General features: G+C 41.0%; 1 non-coding gene across 1 annotated transcript; it reads left to right on the top strand.

Annotated features, from left to right (window-relative positions):
* Positions 1-291: 291 nt before the first annotated feature.
* Positions 292-431, top strand: LOC123939449. The gene has a single exon (XR_006817849.1). It is a non-coding gene; the product is annotated as a U4 spliceosomal RNA (small nuclear RNA).
* Positions 432-8,915: the final 8,484 nt, after the last annotated feature.

Raw genomic sequence — 8,915 nt, 5'->3', positions numbered from 1 at the left:
CCATGATTAACTCTTACTCACTTTCTGGTTTCAACTTAGATATCATTTCCTTTAGCAAGATTTTCTTTGTTCTCTCCCAAATCTGGTTCTCTATCCATGTCATCTGTCTGCATATAACCTCCTTCCCACACCCCCCCATCCCACTTATTACAGTTCTAATAACAATTTCTGTTTCCTTATTTTCAGCTACCTCTGTGCTATAGACCTTCTGACAACAACAATCATCAAACAGCTCTATCAGTCCTTCCAACTACCTAGCCAGAGTAGATTCTCATTAAATATCTTAGAACAAGCTTTGCACAGTGGCAGTATCATAGCCAATGAGGTTTATCCAAGGCGTGATTATTGCTAATAGAATAATTTATGAAATGATGTCTTAGCTTCATGGAAATTGACAATTCTTTCCCAATTTTCGTTCTTTTGATTGAGATGGAGATATACTTATGCCATGTCCTTCTATTCTCCCAACCCCTGATTATCTCAAACTCCACGTCTTTTTTCTTCAGAGAACTTAAGTAGAAACTGGACTCCTACGTCCTTCCTTAATAGCATTAGAAAATGCCCAATAACCTTTTCCAGTGTTTGCCCTAGTTTATATGTATATTTCTTCTCTGGTGATGTCCTCCCAGGGCACAGAGGGTCTAAGGCCATTTTCGTGTTGCAAACATCTACATGTATGACTTATCACAGTCATGGGGCTGCAGTATCATTTTGATTCCCATAGGACCCCTTCACCATAGCTAATAGATGACTTAGCAAAAAACTGAATCCTAGAATTCTCAAGAGATGATTATATGCCAAAAGAGAAATTGGGATGGTAAGAAGAACGCAAGATGTCAAGGAAAATTAAAACTTCCCATTAGGTGACTACAGGGGTAAAAACTAATTACTGGGAGGGAAGAAATGTGTGCAGTCAGAAGAGTGATGTGTCTCTTGAAGAGCACCATCAGGTCCTATGTATCCTGGATTTAATCACTAGGGCAGGGCTGGAGCCAGATCGAGGCAGCTTATAGAACTTCAGGCTTCTTTGACTTACTGACAGAGCAATTATGATGGATCCTCAGAATATTTGGATTGCAGAATTTCTTTTTTTTTTTTTAAGATTTTATTTATTTATTTGACAGACAGAGATCACAAGTAGGCAGAGAGAGAGGGGCTGAGAGAGAGGAGGAAGCAGGCCCCCCACTGAACAGAGAGCCCGATGTGGGGCTCGATCCCAGGACCCTGAGATCACGACCTGAGCCGAAGCCAGAGGCTTTAACCCACTGAACCACCCAGGCGCCCCTGGGTTGCAGAATTTCTTAAGATTTCTGATTGGATTTGGGAAATGGGAGGAGTGGGGGAAAAGGGTAAAAGGTTTTTAGCTTGGATAACTAGATAAATGATGGGGCCCCCAAAATTGTGGGGAACAAACAAGAAGTAGGTTTGAAATTGGAAGATGAATAATGTGATTTTTGATGTTTTTAGTTTGAGTTCCATGGGGGATACTCAGGTTGTAAACTTGTGAGAAGGTTGTAAACTTGAGGTTGTAAACTTGTGAGAAATACTGTGCCAGAGATAGAGATCTGAGAATTCCTCAGCATATAAGTGGTAACTGAAGTCAGAGCAACAGGAAAAATTGGCTCTTAATTTTTTTTGTCTGGTAATTCAGTCAAAGGTCCCCTGTTCAACTCTGCTACCTCTTTGCTCAAATTTTCAAACCAGATCTTTCCCCTCCTTGGGTCCAACACGACCTCCTGCAACCCCAGCACAGATGGGATATCAGGTGCCTCTTTGTGTCTAGAAAGGGAATCTGAGAGTGAACATGAGTTGCATTAGAAAAGCAGAGGAGCCCTCACATTTTAGAGGTAAGTGGAGGCAGAGGAGGGCACTGGGTAAACAGAGTAGGACCTTTCAGTAAAGCAGAACGGACTCCAGAAGAAGCTAATGTGGGAGAACTTCAGGAAAGAGTGTTCAGGAAACAACTCTGAATTTCCCTCTGACCTGTTGAAGTATGGATTGCCTCACATATGTTATCGCAGAAAACAGTGACCACAATTGCTCTACTGCTTGTTGTTTGCTAGGTTATTTATTCATTTTTAATGAAGTCTCTAGAAGGAGCCAGTGTAAAGTAAGATGGAAGGTTTCCCTTGGGGAAGCCCAACATGTGGGGCAATTAACTACTTGGAGAAATTACATTTAACGTGATTCATATACCAAGTCTTATCTGGGGAGGGGAGCCTCAGTCAGCTCTTCCTCTGACCCGCATGCCTGGGGAGGCTATCCCATTGGTTTTCTACCTCGGGCAAGACTGTTGCCTTAAGTCTGACTCTGTATTTGAGAACTCTTTCTTTGTATCACTGAGCTTCCTATTGACCACAAAGATGGGTACATGTTACTTCAAGGTGATTTTTTAAAAAAAAAATTTTGTTTTTAAGGTATAATATGTCTTGCTTTTAGAGTTTTAAGTGGATTTTTTTTTTAAGCTCTGTTTTAGGTTCACAGGAAGATTGAGAGGAAGGTACAGAGATTTCTTTTTTTTTTTTAAGATTTTATTTATTTATTTGACAGACAGAGATCACAAGTAGGCAGAGAGGCAGGCAGAGAGCAAGGAGGAAGCAGGCTCCCCGCTAAGCAGGGAGCCCAATGCGGGGCTCGATCCCAGGATCCTGGGATCATGACCTGAGCTGAAGGCAGATGCTTTAACCTGCTGAGCCACCCAGGCACCCCGGTACAGAGATTTCTTATACATCCCCTGCCTCACACCTATACAGCCATTATCAACATCTCCCACCAGTGTGGTACAAGTGTTATAACTGATGAACACTGACACCTCATTATCACCCAAAGTTCGTAGTTTACTTAGAGTTCATGCTTGGTATTGAGCATTCATATGGGTTTGGACAAATGTACAATGCCTTTGACCTATGTGTTTGAATTAAGTTACAAAAATAAACACTAAATTTTCCACTTAGAAAAACTTAAATAATGTGGGAAATAGATATCCTTAATCCATCTCTTAAGGAAGAACTTCAGAGTCAAGGTGAAAGTCATGGTGGAATAGAAAGTCAGTGATACCTGCTTTGTGCATTACCTTGTAATCTTTTTAAAAAAGTCATTTTACATTTTTTTTCACAGATGATTTGATGAGGTTGTGTCCCTAATAGTCTCTACAAATCAACAACTGAGTAATAATACTCTGCTTGGGCAAAAGTGCTCCCGAATATATGTTCTCTTGCCTTATACTGTTAACCACTGTTCTTTCAGTTGTGAAGTGGTCATTTCAACTACTTGGGGCCATGTTTGTTTCTAGAGCAGTGGAAAAGGAGTTTTGAGTATCCAGCATTGTGTTGGGTGCCTCCCACACACACATTATTGTATAAGTATTATTATCCTCCTTTTCCCCGGGAAGGAACGAATGATCAGAGAAATCCTGTCCAAGGCCACATCATGCAGGTTGCAAGCATTTACGACTCATAAAGTCCCCAGTGCAAGAAGATTTCTTAAGAAAAAGATGGGGCATACACTTGATTTGGGGAGCACAGTGCCTTTATTTTAGTGTTATTTTTGTTTCAGCGCCAATAACCACAATATTTTTCCAGCAAGATACTGATGTTTTGTCTTTTTTCTCAACTTGCTCAAATGAGTCAGAGACTTTTAAACGCTTAAAATGGTAATTGATTAAACTGTCCTTGTAAAAGCACTGTGGGCTTAAGAAGGTTTGACTGTTCCATCATATTTCAAAGATGGAGAATTATATATATATATATTTTCCGATTTTATTTATTTTTTTCAGCGTAACAGTATTCATTGTTTTTGCACAACACCCAGTGCTCCCTGCAAAACGTGCCCTCCCTAATACCCACCACCTGTTCCCCCAACCTCCCACCCCTGACCCTTCAAAAACCTCAGGTTGTTTTTCAGAGTCCATAGTCTCTTATGGTTCACCTCCCCTCCCTAATGTCCCCTCTCCCCTCCCAATCCCACCTCCCCCCAGCAACCCCCAGTTTGTTTTGTGGGATTAAGAGTCATTTATGGTTTGTCTCCCTCCCAATCCCATCTTGTTTCATTTATTCTTCTCCTATCCCCCTAACCCCCCATGTTGCTTCTCCATGTCCTCATATCAGGGAGATCATATGATAGTTGTCTTTCTCCGATTGACTTATTTCACTAAGCATGATACGCTCTAGTTCCATCCATGTTGTCGCAAATGGCAAGATTTCATTTCTTTTGATGGCTGCATAGTATTCCATTGTGTATATATACCACCTTTTCTTTATCCATTCATCTGTTGATGGACATCTAGGTTCTTTCCATAGTTTGGCTATTGTAGACATTGCTGCTATAAACATTCGGGTACATGTGCCCCTTCGGATCACTATGTTTGTATCTTTAGGGTAAATACCCAGTAGTGCAATTGCTGGGTCATAGGGTAGTTCTATTTTTTTTTTTTATTTTAAATTAATTTATTTATTTTTATTTGCTTATTTACAGCATAACAGTGTTCATTGTTTTGGCATCACACCCAGTGCTCCATGCAGTACGTGCCCTCCCTATTACCCACCACCTGGTTCCTCAACCTCCCACCCCACCCCAGCCCCTCCCGCCGCCCCTTCATAACCCTCTGGTTGTTTTTCAGAGTCCATAGTCTCTCATGGTTCATCTCCCCTTCCAGTTTCCCTCAACTCCCTCTCCTCTCCATCTCCCCATGTCCTCCATGTTATTTGTTATGCTCCACAAATAAGTGAGACCATATGATACTTGACTCTCTCTGCTTGACTTATTTCGCTCAGCATAATTTCTTCCAGTCCTGTCCATGTTGCTACAAAAGTTGGGTTTTCGTCCTTTCTGATGGAGGCATAATACTCCATTGTGTATATGGACCACATCTTCCTTATCCATTCATCCGTTGAAGGGCATCTTGGTTCTTTCCACAGTTTGGCGACCGTAGCCATTGCTGCAATAAACATTGGGGTACAAATGGCCCTTCTTTTCACTACATCTGTATCTTTGGGGTAAATACCCAGCAGTGCAATTGCAGGGTCATAGGGAAGCTCTATTTTTAATTTCTTCAGGAATCTCCACACTGTTCTCCAAAGTGGCTGCACTAACTTGCATTCCCACCAACAGTGTAAGAGGGTTCCCCTTTCTCCACATCCTCTCCAGCACACGTTGTTTCCTGTCTTGCTAATTTTGGCCATTCTAACTGGTGTTAGGTGGTATCTCAATGTTGTTTTAATTTGAATCTCCCTGATGGCTAGTGATGATGAACATTTTTTCATGTGTCTGATAGCCATTTGTATGTCTTCGTTGGAGAAGTGTCTGTTCATATCTTCTGCCCATTTTTTGATATGATTATCTGTTTTGTGTGTGTTGAGTTTGAGAAGTTCTTTGTAGATCCTGGATATCAACCTTTTGTCTGTACTGTCATTTGCAAATATCTTCTCCCATTCCGTGGGTTGCCTCTTTGTTTTGTTGACTGTTTCCTTTGCTGTGCAGAAGCTTTTGATCTTGATGAAGTCCCAAAAGTTCATTTTTGCTTTTGTTTCCTTGGCCTTTGGAGACTTATCTTGAAAGAAGTTGCTGTGGCTGATATCGAAGAGGTTACTGCCTATGTTCTCCTCTAGGATTCTGATAGATTCCTGTCTCACGTTGAGGTCTTTTATCCATTTCGAGTTTATCTTTGTGAACGGTGTAAGAGAATGGTCGAGTTTCATTCTTCTACATATCGCTGTCCAGTTTTCCCAGCACCATTTATTGAAGAGACTGTCTTTTTTCCATTGAATATTTTTTCCTGTTTTGTCGAAGATTATTTGACCATAGAGTTGAGGGTCCATATCTGGGCTCTCCACTCTGTTCCACTGGTCTATGTGTCTGTTTTTATGCCAGTACCACGCTGTCTTGGTGATCACAGCTTTGTAGTAAAGCTTGAAATCGGGTAACGTGATGCCGCCAGTTTTGTTTTTGTTTTTCAACATTTCCTTAGCAATTCGGGGTCTCTTCTGACTCCATACAAATTTTAGGATTATTTGCTCCAGCTCTTTGAAAAATATTGGTGCAGCAATGGCTACGGTCGCCAAACTGTGGAAAGAACCAAGATGCCCTTCAACGGATGAATGGATAAGGAAGATGTGGTCCATATACACAATGGAGTATTATGCCTCCATCAGAAAGGACGAATACCCAACTTTTGTAGCAACATGGACGGGACTGGAAGAAATTATGCTGAGCGAAATAAGTCAAGCAGAGAAAGTCAAGTATCATATGGTCTCACTTATTTGTGGAGCATAACAAATAACATGGAGGACATGGGGAGATGGAGAGGAGAGGGAGTTGAGGGAAACTGGAAGGGGAGATGAACCATGAAAGACTATGGACTCTGAAAAACAACCAGAGGGTTATGAAGGGGCGGCGGGAGGGGGTGGGGTGGGGTGGGAGGTTGAGGAACCAGGTGGTGGGTAATAGGGAGGGCACGTACTGCATGGAGCACTGGGTGTGATGCCAAAACAATGAACACTGTTATGCTGTAAATAAGCAAATAAAAATAAATAAAAAAAAAAAGCAGCTAGGACAAAGAAGCTTCTTACATACAGAGGAAAGCCCATTAGAATAACGTCAGACCTTTCCACAGAGACCTGGAAAGCCAGGAAGGGCTGGCAAAATATATTCAGAGTACTAAATGAGAAGAACATGCAACCAAGAATACTCTATCCAGCAAGACTGACATTTAAAATGGATGGAGAGATAAAGAGTTTCCAAGACCGGCAAGGCTTAAAAGACTATGCAACCACCAAGCCGACACTGCAGGAAATATTAAGGGGGGTCCTATAAGAGAGGAAAAATCCTAAGAATATCATTGAACAGAAATACAGAAACAATCTATAGACAGAAAGACTTCAAAGGCAACACGATGTCAATAAAAACCTATCTCTCAATAATCACTCTCAATGTGAATGGCCTAAATGCGCCCATAAAACGACACAGGGTTGCAGATTGGATAAAACGACAGGACCCATCCATATGTTGTCTACAAGAGACCCATTTTAAACCTAAGGATACACCCAGACTGAAAGTGAAGGGATGGAGAAGCATCTTTCATGCCAATGGGCCTCAAAAGAAGGCCGGAGTAGCGATTCTCATATCAGATAAATTAGATTTTAAACTAAAGACTGTAGTCAGAGATACAGAAGGACACTACATAATTCTTAAAGGGACTATCCGCCAAGACGATCTAACAATTGTGAATATCTATGCCCCCAATATGGGAGCACCCAATTACATAAGAAAACTATTAATCAAGATAAAGAGTCATATTGATACGAATACAATAATAGTAGATCTTAATACGCCTCTCTCAGAAATAGACAGATCATCGAAGCAGAAAATTAATAAAGAAATAAGAGCATTGAATGAAACATTGGACCAGATGGACCTCATCGACGTATACAGAACATTCCACCCTAAGACAACAGAATACTCCTTCTTCTCAAGTGCACATGGAACCTTCTCCAGAATAGACCACATACTGGGTCACAAAGCAGGACTCAACCGATACCAAAAGACTGACATTATTCCCTGCATATTCTCCGATCACAATGCTTTGAAACTGGAGCTCAATCACAAGGAAAAGTTCAGAAGGAACTCAAACACCTGGAAGCTAAAGACCACCTTGCTTAAGAATGCTTAGATCAACCAGGAGATCAAAGACGAACTTAAACAATTCATGGAAACCAATGAGAATGAAGACACCTTGGTCTAAAACCTATGGGATACAGCAAAGGCGGTTCTAAGGGGGAAATACATAGCCATCCAAGCCTCCCTCAAAAACATTGAAAAATCCAGAATACACCAGCTGTCTCTACACCTTAAAGAACTGGAGAATCAACAACAAATCAAACCAACTCCACATGCAAGAAGGGAAATAATCAAGATTAGAGCAGAGATCAATGAGGTAGAAACGAGAGATACAGTAGAACGTATCAATGAAACTAGAAGCTGGTTTTTTGAAAGAATCAATAAGATCGATAAACCATTGGCCACACTAATCCAAAAGAAAAGAGAGAAAGCCCAAATTAATAAAATTATGAATGAAAAGGGAGAGATCACAACTAACACCAAGGAAATAGAAACAATCATCAGAAATTATTACCAACAGTTATATGCCAATAAGCTAAGCAACCTAGATGAAATGGATGCATTCCTGGAAAGCTACAAACTCCCAAAATTGAACCAGGAAGAAATTGACAACCTGAATAGACCGATATCTAGTAATGAGATTGAAGCAGTGATCAAAAACCTCCCCAAAAACAAGAGCCCAGGACCTGACAGATTCCCTGGGGAATTCTACCAAACTTTCAAAGAAGAAATAACACCAATTCTCCTGAAGCTGTTCCAAAACATTGAAGCAGAAGGAAAACTTCCAGACTCTTTTTATGAAGCCAGGATTACCCTGATCCCCAAACCAGGCAAAGACCCTACCAAAAAGGAGAATTTCAGACCAATATCACTGATGAATATGGATGCAAAGATTCTCAACAAGATCCTAGCAAACAGGATCCAGCAGCACATTAAAAAGATTATCCACCATGACCAGGTGGGATTCATCCCTGGGTTGCAAGGTTGGTTCAACATTCGCAAATCAATCAGTGTGATAGAACACATCAATAAGAGAAGAGAGAAGAACCACACGGTCCTCTCAATTGATGCAGAAAAAGCATTTGACAAAATCCAGCATCCGTTCCTGATGAAAACGCTTCAAAGTATAGGGATAGAGGGAACATTCCTGAACTTCATAAAATCTATCTATGAAAGACCCACAGCAAATATCATCCTCAATGGGAAAAAGCTTGCAGCCTTCCCGTTGAGATCAGGAACACGACAAGGATGCCCGCTCTCACCACTCTTGTTCAACATAGTATTAGAAGTTCTAGCAACGG

Source organism: Meles meles, chromosome 3, assembly GCF_922984935.1.
Source record: "Meles meles chromosome 3, mMelMel3.1 paternal haplotype, whole genome shotgun sequence".
Taxonomy (NCBI): domain Eukaryota; kingdom Metazoa; phylum Chordata; class Mammalia; order Carnivora; family Mustelidae; genus Meles; species Meles meles.
The sequence above is the reverse complement of the archived record's forward strand: the minus strand, read 5'-3'. Positions and strand labels throughout refer to the sequence as shown.